Below are 19,967 nucleotides of genomic sequence, written 5' to 3' on the forward strand. Positions count from 1 at the left end.
TTGTCTGATTATTTAATATATCAGATTTTTATTTCATTTTGCTATATTTGTTATTGAACGGCCCCCACCCATCCAAATTCTTTTTCTTCTCCACTTTTTCCTAATAAATGCACAATCTTGTTTGAGAAAAACTCTCCATACTGAGATACTGAGGGGCGTGGCCCCTGTCATAGACAGATTTAGTTTCCTTCAGATTTTCAGGTGGAAGAACTGGACCCAAGGATCATTTGCACTAAGGCCACAGTTCTAACCCCTGTAAAGCTCTGTCTTGGTTGTAAGGAGTAACTATGCTTTTAACTACATTAGGTACAAAATGTTCAGACAAATGTGATTTTTCAAGTTGACAGTAACCCTTGAAGATGGATAGTGAGCCATTTGACTAAACGTAAATTAAACTTGACTCTGGAAACAATAATCTTAGCTCTTGAGCTTCTTTGAAAGCACAACTGGTTCGGAGCTGTACGAGTACAGACGTTTTATAGATTTTAAAACTAAATCTGAGCTTCAAATACTAAATCTAGCACTCCGGGACCCTGTGGATTTGTGACACTTCCAGGAAGACTTTGGAGCCATAAACTAATGGATACATTACACTGATGCATAAAATATAATCTTTTTGGATAGCAGATAGCAAGACAAACATAGAAGGGAAACTATTTAAAGTAACTCACCCATTTTTCATATTCAAATACTCTGGAAGTTAAAAAGTTCATGAAAACCAGTGTGATGAGTTTGAGTTCAAAAACTGGCCACAAAATGGCTGCATTTGAAATCAAGCCTCCGATTGTACAAGGTGACCTGTATGACAAACCTTTGCACAGACTTCAGTGGGGCCACTAGTGTCTGCCTACATGGATTAGGGTAGAATATCAGGGCCAAACCATTAAAGTACGGAAAGCATTTTCAAGCCTTATAGTGGTGGCAATTATTTTGATTGAAAACGGTGGCAGTATGGATGCTCCTAGCCAAAGATTTTAAACCAATTTAATTTCTAACCTGTTTTAAACTAACCTAAAAATCAAAGTAGAAAAAAAAACCCACCTTGATTATTTAACAAAAATTAGTTAAATTAATTCCTGGTCTAACTCCATTGACTCCACTGACTGTGGCTCTTAACAAGAAAATAAAATTTAGTAGTCCAAAAGTTCAAAACCCAACTGGAAATGTAAAGATGCCTTAGAGTACCTATTGGTTCTGATTAGCATCACACACCTTTATAGTTTGAATATAAATCTCTTACATTGCTCTGTGTGTGTGTGTGTGTGTGTGTGTGCGCGTCTCTCTTCCCCTCCCAGTCCTCCCCCCGCATAAATTGTAACAATTGCAATGTTGCAAACAAACACAAAAGGTATAAAGGTTCAATGTTAGGAAGTTTGTCCAGGTATAATCTTTAAAACTAAAGACTGGTAAAACCAATGCATATCTTCTGTAAAATGGAACTGTTTCTTATAGAGGTAAAAAAAAGTCAAATCTTTTGCTCTTTTATCAAGATATGAAACGTGGAAAGCAAAATTCTGAACTATTGCAAGGTTCTTAAGTCACTGTTAAATTGAATCCTTGCCTTTGGCATTTACCGTATTGTACATTTGCTGCTAGTCTACTGAGCAAATACATTTCTCTGATGTTACTTAACAAGTTATTCTTTTGTCATATTCTAGCAACTAAAGAAAATATACAGCATGTCTGTGCCAGGATGACATCTTTAGGCAAACAATGTTACCCTGGCTCTTCTCATTTCCTAAACCTGTATTTCATTCATGTGCCATTTTTTCTTTCATAATTAACCAGCTCCTACTTCATTCATATAACATACATATGTACCTCCCGTATACACAGAGGAACAAAACTTACCCTTAGTTACACCCCTCCAATTTCAATGAGGTTGTCGGCATGTAACCAAGGACAGAAATTTGGCCAGACAGAAGGAAGGGCCTGGGAGGGGGAAAAGGGAAGAAAAGGAATATTTATTTTTATCTTTTACTCAGTTTCAGATAACTGTGCAACAATAGATTGTATTTTTCATGTACTATGTATGAGATTTTTATATACACATTCCTCAGTTCCATTTTTAAATGATTGCTGATGCTGGTGGTAGAAGTAAAAACAACATGCAAGTCTCACACTTGTAAGCCCAGTAATACTAAAGCTCTTTTTGAGGGAAATACCAATACAAGGACTACTGAGCAATTTTACCCCCACTTAGGACAGGACTGTGCAATCATTACTGAAACTGGCGAGTACTTTCTCATGAGAAATCCCATTGAAGTCAATGGGACTACTCATGTGAGTAGTAAGTACTCACTAATGTCAGTAGGGGCTACACAATCAAGCCCTTGAATTTCATATTTTTGTGTGCGTATGCACACAGAAGAATATGCGCTCACACAAACAGGCCAAGTTCAGCAGTGATGTGTGTGGTAATGTAAATTACACACCTGGAATAAATAAGATCAGAATTACAATCAAAAAGCGAGTTTAAATTACACTGATTTTGTATTCTATGGGAACCAAATTCAGCACCTACAGAAAAGGGAGAAAGCAAAGTTTGCCCTTGCTTACACCAGGACTACATCAGGGAGTGCTGAAGATGATGCAAATTACATTGAAATGTGGAGTCCTCCATTATTTTATCTCTTCCTCTTAATTAGTTTTCCTGCTACAAGTGGCTACGTGCCCCCACCGCATCTTCTATATGCATATAGATTATACTCATTTTGCAGACCTCGGACTAAATGCTGATTTCACTTATACAGATATACATTTCAATTATACTACTGAAGTCAATGGAGTTATACCAATATAAATCTAGAGTAACTGAGCAGAAAACTTAGCTCCCAATCAATGCCAAATTGGTACAAATTCCACTATTTTGCAACAAACACAAATTTCTGCCCAATTTTTAATTTACACCACTATTTACATCATCACTGAATTTGGCCCAAAGGCTGCCCAGGGAGTTGCACTGGTTTATTCCCATCTGCATTTGGTTCACAGAACGTACAGAAATGACCCCTTGGTTCACTTCTATGTGAGGACTAAGTATGCTGCATAACCCACTAATATCCCGATATTATAAAAAAAAGTTTCAATTGTTTAAAAGTTTCCATTCAAGTTTGAACAAAGGTAGAAGGCTTCTGTACACCATACTACCCCGTCTGAGCGTGCAAACACTTTGAGCCTACATGAATGCATTCTACACAAGTCAAGCCCAGTGTTTCCCCCTTCCTGCTCTTCAAAAAGTACTCTGTGCCCTTTCACTATGAAGCAGGAAATCGGCCTCCTGGTATCTGGTAAACTCATTTCCTCAACAACCAAGATATTCAGGCACCTATCAAGTGTCTAAGCACTCTCCAACAGCAACAGAATAATCAGTTAAGGCCTCTCTATCATTCCTAGAAGTCCTAGGAACAATGTGATGGCACTCACACTCCCTGTGTGGCACCAGCTGATTTTTGAGAAAAACAAAAACTGACTTTGTGTATGTACATCACCTAGCTTTAGCACAATGGAGCTCTGTCCTGCTCTCAGTCATGGCAACTAGGAGCTACTATAATACAAATAAGAAATAATCATAATTTAACTCCAACCAAGCCTAGTGGTTAGAAATGGAGCTTTTCTAATTGTCTAAAATGTTGAACTTGTGTCACACAGAAGTCTAGGTGTTTAGTATGTATGGGGTAAATGGTTGTGTTTAAGTGGGTTCTGCTGGATGACTGTTAATCAAGGGAATTGTTTTTAAGTGGAAAAGGTTGTATCATGTTTATTGTTTTGTTATAGTTTATGTTTATAGCAATGTTATTAAGGTGATGCTATGAGAAAAACCAATGTTTCCTTCTTTCAACCGTCAATGTTTCTGGTCAGGGTTAGGGTTGTGAAGGGAAGTGGCAGGTGTGGGCGGAGGATATGCAAGAGATAATCACAACTGTAGATTTCAAAGATTGTGTGTGTACTTAACTAGTGACTCGACTCCTGAATTCTCTTAAGAATGAATTGGTGGTATGAACTCGAGCAGCTGTAACTAGTGCTAACAAAAAAAAAAAGTGTGTGCTTGCTGAAACTTATTTAAGAAATCTCTACAAATGCTAAATGTTATTCAGATGAATACAAGATAAGCATATACCCTGTCCCACAACTGTACTCCTTCCCCTTGTTCCCTGGCACAGCCCAATTCCTCCCATAGCCTCCAGTGCATGACCCAGATTGCTCCCATTGCGCCACTTCATGTCTCCCTACAGCCCCACACCTCAATAGGCTTCCTCAACCTACAACCACATCCCCACCCCGACTACTCAGGCTTTCTATGTCAGTGTTTAAAAGCTGAATACAGCCAGAGAGTAGGAGTCATGGTGCAGACCAAGGGTGCATATGAAAGAGCAGGGCTATGTGAGAGTAGTATGTGAGGAGCAAGGAGCAGTGGGGAGAAGATCTATGTGCACTCTGACAAACCATAAGTGAGTCGTCAGAGATTATCTAAATTCTGATGAACCACAGGTGGTTAATCGAAGTGGAACTCCTCTCCATTCTCCTCACCACACACACACAGACACCCCCCATGCTCTGGCCCCTCCTTCTCTATGTACCACTCTCCCTCCCCTGCCCCCCACCCCCCCCCCCAGATCTCCACTCCTCATCTTCCCCACTCTGCCCATTATTATTATGTATCAGTTGTATTACAGTAACACCTAGGAGTCCTAGTCAGGGACCACATTCTCACTGTGCGAGGCACCATCCAAAACACAAGACAATCCAACAACCCCCTTCACAAAGTGCTGCTGCATGCTGTGCCACAGAGCTCAGGTCAAGTGTCTCTACACTGGTGCCTAAATAAAGAACCTCTGGGTTCCCAGAACCACCCCAGCAGCCCTGCATAGAAATGGATCCCACAAGCATCTCCTATTAAATCGTCCATTCACGCCAAAGCCCTGCTCAAACCCCACTCACTTTGCCTCTTCCCTCTCGTCCTTTACCTGCTGCTGCCCAAGCCCAGTTCCCTATTGGTGAGGTAGCAAAGGAAAGCTGGTGAGGTAGCAAAGCAAGCTTTCTGCAGTGGAAAACAGAGGCAGCTGACAGAACCTGACAGTTCCATCAGCTAATCTTGGCAGAGTTCTGTTAGTTTATCCTGAATGAGAGGAATGACTGTGTGTATTCAACTTCAGGATTTCAGAAGTGGCCTAGCTCCAAGATGTTATCAGAATGTGTGTGTCCTAGCATGGGAGAAGTGTGGGTTCCTCTAGCTAAACAACCACTGTCCGCACAAACCCCAAAGGAATGTGAGAAAATCGGGGTAAAGTTGGTTTGTTTTGGTGGGGGAAGGGGAGGTTGAAAAAAAATATTTGTGTTTCTTCTGCAAAGGTAACAAGTATTTTCTTTTTCAAAAGTTACTGAGGAAAATTCAATTGTCCTATGAAGAATTATTGTGCCAAAAGTAGAGACTAAAATTTAATCAGAGTGTGAAGCGGATGGATTTCAGCCTTTTAAATGCCACGCATTTCCTTAAAATACATTCAGCAAACCCAAGTGAAAGGACAACAAAAACGTGCTTGATGTCTGATATCCTCTTAGCTGTCACATATCTCCTTGTCTCTTCCCTTTATTTAGAGATCTGAGAAGAGCATGCATCTTCTTGAAAAGGGGAAAGAGAAGACAAAGGCTCCCAGACTATAACCTCTCTCTCTCTCTCTCTCTCTCTCTCTCGACTTATGTGACCCAAATGGCACTGTTCCCATCTTAGAATTGGCTGAGAGAATGAAGGGTCCCCATATGCTGCTTAAGAACCTGTCCCAGTCTACATAATTAGGTTATGGAAGAGATAGGACCCAAGCCAAAATTCAGGCAGACTTGTTGTTCCTGCCATTACCCTGAACCCTGACAAAGAAAAACTAATCTTTCACTGTGTTCATTTTGCTCTCTCTACGTCTGATCTCCTGTACTCCAGAGTTGCAAAATTCACACGCTGTACCCAAAGGAGCAAGGTTAACCATCTATCTCCTCCTACACTCTTGAGGATGCAAGCCTTGATCCTTCTCATCACTCTAAGAGGACTGCTCCTTCAAAATAACTAAAAATGTTGAATGTTTTCAAGAGTATTAGATTTTTAATTAGAAGAAAAAGGAGACAGGTATTAAAAAGGCAAGGAGTTAACTTTTATGACATTTCTCAAGGACTCTACTCCTTTTCCTCCCCTCAAACTACTCAACTCACTAATGTCCTTGCAGCTATTCATTCATCTAACATGAAAACAAGTAAATTTGGCAGCCCAACCTGAAGCTTTCTACGCAGCGACCCTGATCTTCCACTTTCCATCTAAACCACTTTGAGATTTCTCTGCTTGCACTGGAAACCTGCCCTTCTTCTCTTGTAAGAGCCAAAGTATTAGAGAACAACTGGGATTTTGTCTAGTGTGTGAATCTTCCTTGCAGTGCTCCAGACGCGTCTAAGAAGTATCGTACTTGGCAATTTTCTTTATCTGCCATTTCAATTCCAGTGGCAAACAACTGCATTTCCCCAATGTAGCTAATAATGAAAAGCCTATAGACTGCAGATCAGCACAAGACAGCAAAGTGAAAGCAACAGTATCTCCCAAGACAAGCGTAGAAAGATGCAGCAAATATCTGAAGGATTCCATTGTGACTCCTCTCTGTCAGGGAGACTCTCAGAATGTGCCAGTTTATACCAAGTGTTGTATGCATAGGCATAGAGGCGCATGTGACCTATAATGTAAGTATGAATGGTAAAAACATGAAATATGGTACATGGGAAGAGAATTTTATGTATAAAAATTAGAAGATAGCACACAAGAGTCACTCTTTAAAACACTCTTCCATACCTCAAACCTCTCGTCCAAGTTCATACCAAGACCCCCCTTCCAGGGGTGAAAGTAGGCCTGTACAGGCTGCTACAGCATGCCGGTAAGAAGCCGGTACCAGCCTGTATGCAGCACTTTAACGTCCCTTTTGCACCCCTCGGGCCGCTGACTGGGGGTGGGGGAGGCAGCTGCCCTGGGGCCAGCAATTTAAAAGGTCCCAGGGCTCACAGTCGCTGCTGCCACGGTAGCAGGCGGAGCAGCGCAGGCCAGGCAGTGTGGATGAGCTGGCTCGGGGAAGCTGACCCCCCAGCCCCGCCCCTTCCACCCAAGGCCCCGCCCCTTCTGGGGGCTTGGTGCTGGTCCCCATACTGGTAAGAGTTTAATATTACTTTTACCCCTGCCCCTCGGCTCTCAGCTAGCTTTTACCCCTGCCCCCACTTCCAATCAGCAAAATGGGAAGGACAGAGTGATCACCATTCCTTGACACCTGTTCATAACTCTCTTCCTCCTCTGGGGTTGTGACTCGCAAATTGAGAACCATTGGTTTAAAAGAATATGCACATTATTTTGATTATCAGAAGCACCCAACGCATGCTAAGGTTCTGCAAAGAAAGACAGACAGACACAGGCCAAAAATTTCAGCACTAAAATTAAGCGTTTAAATAGAGGGCCTGATTTTCAGAGATGCCAAGCTCTTATAGCTTCCATTCCTCAGCACCTCAGAAAGTCAGATCACGTATTTGGTACCCAAATACTACAAGCATCCACTTTGGAAAATTCTGGCCACAGCTGATGCCCATCTAAATAAGTATTTAAAAGTTATCTGACATTGCTTTTAATATTTAAAATAACTGTGTGTGGAATATTAGCAGTCCGAACACAATTTACTTTTGTAGTACAAATACAGAGCAACCTATAATCGCTAATCAACCTAGAAAATAACTGACTGATAAACCAATCTGTTTATAATACCATTAACAGATTCTGGCTTCTCTATCAACAGGGTAATTTGCTGAGACCACTTTTTATCCCTACCACTAAACCATTAATCCCCACAACTTTCATGTAGTATTGTTTTCTAACTTTCCCAAGATTTACCAAATAGTTTTGTGGCTCATTAAAAGCTAGCTGAATAAATAACAGTAGCAAAAACACACCTGTTGACATTACAGAATTCAGAGACTCCAATTCCTCCGCTGATCCCTTTAAAATTGTTACTTTCTAATTGGAAGGAACCATTCAGAAGTGAAGCTGTATATCTGTCAAGTCATTTGACACCTAGTGTGCACTATTCATGATAATATGATCTCTCCAATATGCTTGGCATTATGAAAAGGAGTGAATTATTTCATCATACCACTTATGGTCATGCCAAAGGCATGGATGTTTCTACTAAAATCAATTTCAATTTAATGGAACCAGGGTTATCAACATTAATTGTGATATTTTCTCAAACTGGCATTAAAACATTCCTCTAGTATCATTGTTAATGTCAATATAAATTATGCATCACGGTTCATAGCATTCACTTACAGAGGTAAAACTCATCTAGAAAATAAGAAAAGGAGCCAGGGCTTATCCACATGCAGCATGTATTTTTTCTGTGCCTACAGGTTTTCCTGAAAATCAGTGAACACGCATTCATCTCTTTTTTCCCTTGAAATACGTTGTCCCTGAAATCAACATTAACATTGCTATTAAATATGGTGTCAACAAGGTATTGTTGTTAAACAACAATTGGGAGGACATTGCAAGGGACCAGGTATGAAAATATACGAAACCTGTAGTGGCATTCAAGGAGTAATCAAGAGGACAGCATAATGCTGTAAAGTCCAGATTCTCCCCAATGAACACCTCAATGGTTTCAAAACTGGAGGGAGGTTGGAAATCTTATTTCATGTTTTATTTTACTGAGGTTAACAGAAGTATTATACAGAGCTCTTCCAATGATCTAAGAAGTGTACCATGTACTTACAATCATTATAGTACAAATTAATTTATTAAGAATACAATCTGAAACTACAAGAAGCCAACATATCTTTTATACAGTGCACCATTACAGATATGTTGGAATATTTTTCTACTCAAGGGTATACTTTAAGACCACAAAAGACCTCACTAAGGGACAGACTGTGAACCCCTTACATATGCTGGAGAGCAAATTGATTACTCATACAAGTAGTTCCACTGAGATCAATGGGACTACTTATATAAGTAACTAAATGACGCCAACTCTGACAATGTTATCACAAGTCTAATAATATTTGGTGTTGCATTAAAGTCCTAATTCTTGGACTCAAATAACTATAGAAGAATTTCAGCTTTTATTGTAAAAGTATCTAGTCCTCATGGCTGCTGTGAAGACTGAAAACGTGAGCCCTAAACACTCAAAAAGCAAACAAAGGAACTCAAAATGTATTTTCTTTAAAAGTAAAAAAATAAAAAAATCCCATGATTTTTGGGGAGCTGACTGACAGTTTTATAATATTTGGGGTTGGTAATAATGATCTGCTCACCAACATACATACTTCACAGTCTAACCCAAAGTGAACAAGAATGCACCTTTTAACATGGGCAGACTATTGGGGCACTAAAACTAAGTCTTGTTTAGCATATCCTCAGCCATCAAAGGAGCAGCTCTAGTTTCAGCCAGCAGAGACTGCAACATCTCACCCTGGAACTCTTGACACAATGTTGTGTCACTGACTATTGTGAATAAGTCTTCCCACAAATCATTTCAACATTCAGACCTGGATTATTTTTTAAGGAAATTATTTGAGAGAGAATAAAAAAAATGCTTACTCATTAACCTAGTATCATTGTAACAGCAAACTACAACTGCTAAACCCAGAGTTCCATTGCACAACCTTAAAAGCATCATTTACTGTACTAGATTTCAGACAAAGAACATTTTGAAGTACTGAAATAAATCAACACTTAAATGCAACTCCTAGTCAGTTCATATAATATGGGTTAAATGCTACCATATGGTGAAGAAACACACATGTTGCCCTTTTTTAAAACAAAGAACATGAATAATTTCCTTTAAAAAAATCTTTTTTTAACATGACAAGCATAGAAAATGTTTTTAATTTTAACTATAACTGTGATCAGGACACATTTTGGAAAGTGTCATACTACTGGAAAAAAACTCTGAAACCTGAGGAATGTTTTAAATCAGGGTTGATAAATAAATTAAAAATAAAAACAGCATCTCAATTTCCATCAGTCTGTCACAGTATGTCCTGAAAGCTAACACCATTTCCCTCCTCACCATCCTTTTCTATGAACAGAGGGGAAAAAAATTAATAATAGCGCAGCCATATCAAGGAGCCTGATCTGACATGAGCAAAAGTGACATGCCAACTCAATAGTCTTACTTTTACTTTACCTGCTAGAAAAGAAAAATATGTACATGTGCCTTGAAAACACTAAAATACATTAGTTGGTCTTATTTTCAGCAAACATTTAGATTCAGAACTGCCTGATGAATTGATCTTTCATATCTTCTTTACATTCTTTTCAGTAATAATTTCATGAAATATATTATTTCATTAGCTACTGACAAAAAAAAGAGAAGCAATCTATCAGAGTGAATATACATGAGATTGATGTAGTGTCGCTGGAGTAAATGCTACTTTTTTAAAAAAAAATAACCTGTATCCAGCCATTACCCTGTGTGTTAAGTATTTGTTTTCATCACTGTAGTATATACTAAACATGACTGAATTCTAAAAATAGTTGCAGATTGTAATTGTACATGCTTTGTAGTTTCCATTTCATTTTGAAAAAAAAAAAAGATTAAAAGCTAGATCACTTCAGAAACTGCACTTAAAATTTTTGGGAGTCAAAAAATTATACTACTTTACAATTTGGAAATATGCTAGTGAAAAAGATTTCCTTCTAGACATAACATGACAGCCACCATGTGGAAAGGAAAGCTCAAATTCCAGACAGCAAGATGTAAAGAAAACGGACAGACAAGAGAGAGACAATATGCATTTCTTAGAGATTTGAAATGCATTTAGTAACTGTATAAACTTTAATGAGAAGCAAAGCACTTTGTGCCAAATTGTGTTCCCACATACATCAGTGTAAATTCAGAGTAACATTGGATTTACACGGGTATACATGACAGCAAAATTTGGGCTATGGCTTCTATATCTGTCTATAGTAAAATGTGGACTTTGTTAAGCAAGTGTTAAATATAATATTCTACTGATGATACTAATTCAATTATTTCCAATAATTCATCATTTTAGTGAAAGGCTAGCAAAAGTCAAAATACTTTTTAAGTACTCAGCTCAAAGTAAGTAATTTTGAATCCACATTAAAAGCCTCTGTTCATTCATCCCATAAGGTTTTAAACAATTTAGACCACTGAATTCATTAACAACCCTAAATATGCAACTTTATCATCATGTAAACAGACGAACAGAGTTTGCCAATATTCCTTCAAAACATAGTAACACATGCATAATATCCTGAGACTGTTTGCATAAGAACTGTTGTTGTAATCCAGCTTCTGGAATGGAGGGAGAACTGTTTACAGGAAATGTGTACTGATTTTGATGTAGCTCTACTGATACCTGAGTTAAGGTGTAAACAGCAATAGCAAAATTAATCATCGATGTTGGGTAATCATCATCAGTGGCCTCAGACAGGAAAGCAAGTTTAGCAAGTCAAGAAACAGGACATTTGCAGGATTACAGTCAGGTAATGAAAGTAAACACATGCACACAAGTACTACAATACTAATGACAGGTTTCAGAGTAGCAGCCGTGTTAGTCTGTATTCGCAAAAAGAAAAGGAGTACTTGTGGCACCTTAGAGACTAACAAATTTATTAGAGCATAAGCTTTCATGAGCTACAGCTCACTTCACGAAAGCTTATACTCTAATAAATTTGTTAGTCTCTAAGGTGCCACAAGTACTCCTTTTCTTTTTACAATACTAATGAAAGCTATAGCAATGTTAACTACCTGAACCATGATCCACTAGTACATTTTAGAGCAGACTCAGTAATACCAAGGTTATTAAAATCATTTCTGCTGAGAGAGTTTTTAGTACAAATCTTGGGAAAGAGAGGGTTCCATTTTTTTCTTTTAAGAAATTAAGGGCTAAATTCTGCTCTCATTTATACCCATGTAACTCCAGAGTAACTGCATTGATTACAGAGGAGTTACTGTGCAATTACACTGGTGTAACCCAAAACAGAATTTTGCCCTAAGTGACTGAATCATAACAGCTTTATCCTAGCACTGAAATGTATAAACATTTACATCATGTAAGATGTCTGCTTTGAAAAAGGAATGTTGCTGCAAGGTTCAAATATTTATATTGCAGATGTCTAATCAAATAAATTTGACTTTCTGCTGTTTTTTGCCATCCAGTCATTAATTATCTGCATGCAGTTTATGGCTACAGAAGAAGTAAGTTAAGATAGCTCATAGTTTCCAAGCTACCATGGTTCCAACCAGTTGGAATCTTCACTATTGAAATATACAGAGCGCAATTTTACCCTGAGAGATACACTCATGCAACTCCCACTGAAGTCAATAGGAGCAGAGGACATGTATATCAGAGGACAGCACTGAGCTCATAGGCAACAAGAAAGTATAAAAAGGCTGATACATTCTTGCCAAACTGACAAACAATACACAGTTATGAAAAGAACAATGGTGGGGTTTTTTTAATGCCATTTCTGGTAGAAATCTAGTACATGCTCATCCTTAGTGGGCTTTGGATCAAGCCCTTAATAAGTATGGTAATTACATTTTCTTTCACAGGGTTAGGAAAAAAATCACAGTGTAAAAGTAATCGGGCTTGATCCTCAGCTGGTATAAACTGGTGTAACTCCATTAAAGTCAATGGAGCTACATGAATGTACACCAGCTGGGGATTTGGCCCACTGCACTTAATGACCTTAACAAAGCTAAATAAATAGACTGCCCAAGTTTACAAAAGTTAGCATCTACATCATTCATCTGATTATATTCCTCTAGTCTGTCATACATCGTGCCATCTGATGTATGCTACACAAACATCACCAAGAAAGTGTATTTTAAAGGGTGCTTATTTTTCACTAAGCGAGGCATATTGGTTCCCTTCCCTCCTTCTCAAATAATTCTGAAATATTGGGGGGGAGGGAGTCTCTATGTTTGCTGGAGTAAAGCTGAATGGAGAAAAGTTGCAGTTAAAAGACAGTTAGACCAGCAAAGAACATTTAGAACAGGGGTTCTCAAACTGGGAGTCGGGACCCCTCAGGGGGTCACAAGATTATTACATGGGGGGTCGCAAGCTATCAGCCTGCACCCCAAGCCCCACTTTGCCTCCAGCATTTATAATAGTGTTAAATATGTAAAGAAGTGTTTTTAATTTAAAAGGGGGGTTGCACACAGAGGCTTGGTATATGAAAGGGGTCACCAGTACAAAAGTTTGAGAACCACTGATTTAGAATGATGACAATCTTTTTTATCTGTTCACTGAAAATTCCTGTGATGATAATTGGTCTTGTTAGATCTTGGTAATGGCACTGTGCTATGACTACTTATAGAAAAATCAGATGTAGCTACATTTAAAAGGTGATATTCACTGTGTGGGGAAACTTTAATCTATATAAGTTAAATGTCACCACTGTAACTCCATTCCAGGCAGCAAGTCAGTTATTGAGGTCATAACAATAGATAGCATTAATACTAGTGATGTAAACTATTTTCATTTTCCCAGAGTACTGAGTAATAATCAGTCATATTCACTGAGAGACTGCAGCTCTTGATGCATATTGTTTTAGTAATATTTAGCAATTTAAAAGGTCATGATGAGCTATAAAACCTTTTAGAAAGAAGCTATGCTAATTTATGAGCACCACTTCTTTGTTGATATACAAGTGTTGGACACCCATCTGTTATATGAGTCAGTGTTTTAAGACTATGTTATTCTCAAATATCTTTAAATTTTCTCTCAGGTTTTTTTCTATCAGCACTGTTCAACTACTTCAAATTAATGCAATCTTATCATAGTTTGGGGTTTGATTTTTTTCATTAGTAATGCAGAATCTGTAATAATACTTGCTAATCAGGATATCACATCATTGGACTTTAAAGGATCAAGACCCTGCAAATAAATTCAGAAGAGGATTATTAGATATAACTGAAAAGAGCCTTTTATAATGCCTGAGAACTAGTGAAGGTATATATAATACCACTATTTCAAAGTAAAACAAATATACATGCAGATCACTTTATTACACAGAGCTTATTCAAGATGGCTATGGCAGTTATTCTTGTGAAACTAAAGATGTCTCCTTGAATAACTGAACTGTAATACTAATTACACCACAGGTGTTCCTATACAACTTCAGCTTCCAGTTTTAGTAGAAAAACCTCAGATAAATTCCATTCTTTATCTCTTCTCAGCACCTGACAGAGTACATTCAATTTATACACACACACACACACACACACACAAAAGCATAAACAGGAGAATTTATTTCAGGTTTTGTTTTGACACAACTAAAGTACATGTTGACAGAAAATGAAGCAACACTACACAAATGAGGGTTTTTTCCCTTCTACAGCAACCAAAACATGTGCACGATGCCTAAGTTACCTTAGCATCAAAAATATTTAAAGAGCTTATACAAATAATTATCTGGTACATGAAAACCAGTTTCATTCTGATTACTGTACAGACAAGATTTTACTGGGGAAAGGAACATAAGTATTGCCGTCAGCTTGAGAGAACAATTTTAAATTGCATTTACTTCACATCTATGTGATTAATGAACATCACTACATGAAATGAAGTACCTTTGTTTTAGTGTGACATTTCGGAATTAATAGCATTTAAAAAAATGGATTCCACTTTTAAGTGTCTCCTGGGCATTCCAGCTACAGAAACACTTGAAACCAAACTATAAAAGTCCTCCCTTCACTAACGAGAAAGCGGCACCATAATATTGAAAGATAAAGGTTTTCTGTGACTCCCTCGCAGAGTGGAACCCATCAGAACTTGTGTCAGTTCATCGGCGTTACCAGAGCTTTAAAAAAAAAAAAAAAAAAAAAAGACCCAGAGTGTACTGTGAACGCAGGAAAACTGCAATTCAGCTACCATCCTTCCCCTTTGTTTTGCAGAACTACACTCTATTAGTGCCTTATCCCACGCCCAGAAATAAATCTGGGTTCCTTGCAAGCAAGTTTCATCTGCCCACAGACAGAGAGCGATGTTTCTCTCTGTTTCACCCCCTCCTCCCCATCCCCTTCCCTCCAGCTTTCCAAATCGATACATTATCAGGAACAAACTCCATCCTTGCCAGCAGAACAAACTGCCCCTCTTGTCAGCAGCACCACCAAGCCGCTTCGAACACTTACGTAATTATTTCTGGGCACGCCACGCCTTGCAACAAGTCACCCCCCCCCGGCCCCCCCTTCAACAATAACAAACTGGAGTTGAAAAGAGAAAGTAAATTACCTTGCACGCCACTGGGCTTCACCAGCGACGAGATCCCCCACGCAATCCAATAGGGCAACGCTGGGGCCGCCTGAGCTCAACTGCCCCCTCCCTCGCCTCCTCAAAACGTCCCTCCTCCATTAATTGCACCTCCCTGGATCTCTCCGAGCCCCCCCCCCCCCCCACACACACACACACTTGTGTTTTCCTCTCCTCTCCTCTCCGCGCCTGTTTCTCTTGACAGATCCCTGCCTGCCTCTGCCTTTGTTAAGGGCTAGAAGTTGAGGGGTGGCTGTTTCCCCTCTGCCTCTTTAACTTCTTGTGTTACAGTGCATGGCTGTGACGTCCTGGCTACATTATAAAGGCGGACAACTGAATGCAAGAGCTGCCTGCGCCAAACTCCTCCCTGCTTCCCTCCCTCGGCACTGAACGCACAGCAACAAGCTGCTGCTGGGGTTGGCCCGCTCCCCTCGCGCGGCCAGCCCAGGTACAAACCCTCCCCTTCTCTCTCACACACACACCTTCCAGCCACATCAGCCCTGCAAATCCACCTCGACCACAGCAACAAATCTTAAGGCCCTTGCAGTCTTGGTTGCATTCGTGTTCTGCATCTCTCTGGCCTCCTCCAGGCGATGCAGGCTGTTAATGCAACACAGGAATGCAACGGTCAAGACAAAGTCGAGCAATTCCCTTTCCCATCCCCACAAGCCTCTCTGAAAGCACCAGACCCATGGGGCTGGGAGAAGAGGAGGGGCACAGAGGTACTCTGGTATTATAAAATAGGCTGAATAGGAATAAAAGTCTTCCACCTTGTGCGGTTCAGATCCGTTTTTAAATTAAGTTACGCTCTTTTTTTTTTAATAAAAAAAAAGTTAAATATGTGGCTGCCAAGTCGAGTTAATGAAAAACCCTTTGGTAGTTAACTCATTTAGTGCAGCAGACATGAAATAAAGTATGTGGCACAAGGCCAAAGAATAAAGGTTCCTCTTTGGACATCCTCTGGGCTCCCTCTCCAAGGAGTGATTCTGACCATCTCCGGAGTGAATTGGGAAGTTGTTTTATACAAAAGGTTGCATTTAGTCCTTTAACTGTCCTACCTCTAACCCACCCATCCTTTTACCGCAATTACACAACATGAGAGAACTCAAAAGATAAATGACAATCCACCCATGAGCACAGAAAATGCTAAACTCCAACTGAAGGTCTGGATCACTGCACTTACAAATAGCACATTCTTGATACACCAAACAAAAATAAAATTATAACATCAATATTTGGAGTGAAGTTGGGGTAGAGGATTAACTAAGCACAAAACCTGGTATGGTTCATGACAGGCATTCCTTTACTGAATGTGCCCATTGTGTAGTCTAGAAATGACCATTATTCAGAGTCTGTTGGTCAGCAGCATTTTTATTCTATGGGGCAATGAGCTTTAAATTCAAGGATTTGCACTGAACTAAATATTTACTCTGTCCCCCTCAAAAAAAAAAAACAACAACTTTACAAGAACTTCAGAAAGTTTGAGACATGATAATTTTGTTTTACTTCCCAGTATGAAAGACCTCTCTAATTTTTCAGCAGCAATCTTCTCTGAAATCAATGAGGAATTCTGTCTAAAAATCGATTGCTCCATAAGGCCCAAAGTCATTTTCATAAGAGCACTCTGCAGTCACTTTAAAAAAAATAATGCACTGTGAAGACTGCTAAAAGATATAAACAACGAGGACCTGAGAATGGGTGTAACTCTTGGACTTCAATGCACCATTTGCCTCATATAGGTATGACTGCAACGCTGTTGTAAAAATATAGCCAGAGATCATTTTATATTTCTTCTCCTCCAGCAGGTCTCAACTTGTAACTTGAAATCTCCTCATATGCTGACTCTTTACATATTCATTATTATGGACCTAATAGAGGTATATGGTTGTCTTGTATCAGATTTGATGTGCCTATGCAGATTTCTATCTACACACACACACACACACACACACAAAGGTATGTGTATATAGATAAAGCAGCCTGGTTCTAGGTTTGAGTAGTAACAGAAACGCACTCAGAGCTATGGAGAGGAAGAAGTGGCGATTGGAGGCTTGGGCTGTCAATCACAGTTACAGGGTAGGCAGATGCAAAGCAGAGAGCTACTTTGCATCGGCGTTTCCTATTCTTCTTTGCCACTGTCTCAGTTAATGACAAAACAACCGCAGAGCTTAGGAAACTTAGCCCTTTGCACTAAAAGAGTTGGTGTCCTTTAACAATACTGGAGATGGAAAACATTCATTACTGCTTCAGTGGGGGAGGAGGAGATGGAGAACATTTAGCAATAAGGAATGGAAAGAAGAAGAAGAAGAAAGGCGGTGGGAGGAAGAGGAGGGAGAGTTGTGCCTCTCCCTAAAAAGGGACTTTGACCTAGAATGATCTCCGAAGGTCTCTGAATTAAATATTTTTGTCACAGGTCAGATTATAACACATACAGACTGCAACTAACTCATTAGTCTCAATTCATTATTTAATCATCCGCCCAGCAGTCGTGTTTCCTTAAGAAAGGACTGACCTATTTTTGGCTGTAGATAAACGATCATGTTAACAGATGTTAATCTTGTAATCTGTTTTTCCTGTAAGCACTTCACATTTCAGACATTACCAAAAAAAAAAAAAAAAACCTCTCACACGACTTGACGTCACGATTCAGTTTTTATAAAAAATCTTGCAATGGTTTCAAAGACATTAAATCTTTTTCACTTTATAAATGCTGATTTGTTCTGCCTCAACTCCCACAGGCTTTTATTTGCATTTCAAATTCCACAGGTTACACCAGTCGCCTTTTCAGAAAATGTAAACCAACAATAAGGCAGCAAATATCGGGTTGGGGGTGGAATCCTGCATCTGGATTAAATAAAGACCAAGGTTCATGTTTAGGAAGAAGGCTGAACAAATTTATTTTTGAACATCTAGTGTCCAAGTGCCTCTTTAGCTATATGCGTAATGGACATAGACACACAATGCACATTCCCCAGAAGATACTTGTCTACTGCTGGGAGCTTATTAACGCTCATAACAAATGGTGCTGACTCCTAACCAGCACTTTTCAGTTTAAAAGCCAGGGTTTCTGAGGGGGGGAGTAGTTAATTGGAGAGGTTAGTTGGTTTTAGAGCAAAAACAACAGGGTGACTGTCATTCTACACAAGCTTTCAGACACATTCCGCCTATGGTAATATCCCAACTTGTTCTCTTATCACAGAGTTTAGCCAGACAAAGTTTCTTAAACTTGTCGAAGCATCTTAATTCAAATTAGGTTCGCAACTATTTGGTATGCTAATTCTCACTGGAGATAGTGGGAGAAGGAGGGGGAAAGGGGGAGGAGGAAAGCTTTCATCGCACAAAATGTCTGGAATTGCATTATTTCTACTCTTCTTTCTCTCTGTGTCCTTTTTAAAAAATATACACATTCAACTCCCTCCCCCACCGCCACCCTATTTTCATCTTCTGGAAGTAATTGCTACACATTGTCCTTCAAGCCCTTCTCAGCGTTCCAGTGTCTATCCGTGAATACTTGTTTTCCACCCCCACCCGCCCCAACTTCCTTTGATAAGCTGTGTACTTCTTTTAATGTTTATCATTGAATTATATACGCGCAGCTGAAGGGAGTGCAACTAAAAAATGAAGGGAAAACACACACACACACCCCAGGCATCAAGCATTTCATGCATATACTGAATCAATACTACCCAGCAAAAATCCTTAATAATTTAAGTAGCGACTCGAGGCTCGAAAGCTTGAAGTCCCATCACCCACCTTCATTAGCCAAAGCATTTTACTTTAAAGTAAGGCAATTTGTTCTTTGTTTCTTCATGGATGAATATAGCATTCAAGCTCTTTTCCCCCCTCACCCCCGCCTTTGACGAAGTGTACAAAGCCAAAAGGCTCATACAGCCCATAAATTCCCCCAACAGCACCACCACTGCAGTAACAATGATCTCTTTCTCGGCAAACAGTACAAAGTTACCATTTTTAAATCCCTTAAATTACAGAGTAAGACTAACCATTAATTGGAAAAGCGAAGTTTTTCCCACGGGCGTATTAAGAGGATCCACATCCCCCCAAACCGCCCCCCCCTCCAAAAAGAAAAAGATCCTACGGAGATTTTGCCCCACTCCACCCCACCCTGTGCCTTACCTCATTCGCGTAAGGTAATAATATTTGGGAAAGGACACACAGACAAACAAGAATCTGAAGGTGAAACCATGCGCTGAATGCAATAAGGAAAGAACTGCACATGATTCACTGCGCCAGCTCCACTCCTGCGGACGGGGGGGCGACTTGCAAACCCTCTATGCCAAGCCCCAAGCCAGGGGCCCCTTCAGCGCCAAACTTTCCCTTGCCCTTTGGCCAGCCGGGGCTGCTTTGACTACCAGACCAAAGATCGAGCGTGGCTTTGGCGAATCCCGGTTGTTTTTCGTTGGCTTCCTCCAATGTATAGGTTGATGTCTTCCCCCAGATGGGAGAATGGTCTGTCCTATATTAAATGCACACACTATCTACTATTGTCTCATCAGCAAAGTTCTGGGACAATGCGGGGAAAGTCTAGATGCTCGAAATGAGTCATATACAAATAATTATTCCACTAGTAGGACTGAATCATTATCAGATTTGTTATGTATCTCACCTTTTTTCAAATGACTAAAACATTCAGAAGCTGAATTACTGGAAGCTAT

General features: G+C 39.6%; 1 protein-coding gene across 18 annotated transcripts in view; it reads right to left on the reverse strand.

Annotated features, from left to right (window-relative positions):
• ZNF516 (zinc finger protein 516) overlaps nucleotides 1-19,699 on the reverse strand; it is a 134,970-nt gene extending 115,271 nt beyond the window's left edge. For 4 of the 18 annotated variants that reach the window (XM_043508205.1, XM_043508213.1, XM_043508209.1 and 1 more), the window contains exons 1-2: nucleotides 15,277-15,689; nucleotides 1,852-1,932 (exon numbers count right to left, since the gene is read on the reverse strand). The gene's annotated coding sequence lies outside the window, so the exon portion shown is untranslated. Of the gene's footprint in view, nucleotides 1-1,851; nucleotides 1,933-15,176; nucleotides 15,234-15,276; nucleotides 15,723-19,428 lie in introns of those variants that run through there. The other 14 variants (XM_043508208.1, XM_043508210.1, XM_043508206.1 and 11 more) reach the window with 10 other exon arrangements.
• Between the last annotated feature and the right edge of the window lie 268 nt (nucleotides 19,700-19,967).

Source organism: Dermochelys coriacea, chromosome 2 (assembly GCF_009764565.3).
Source record: "Dermochelys coriacea isolate rDerCor1 chromosome 2, rDerCor1.pri.v4, whole genome shotgun sequence".
Lineage (NCBI taxonomy): Eukaryota > Metazoa > Chordata > Testudines > Dermochelyidae > Dermochelys > Dermochelys coriacea.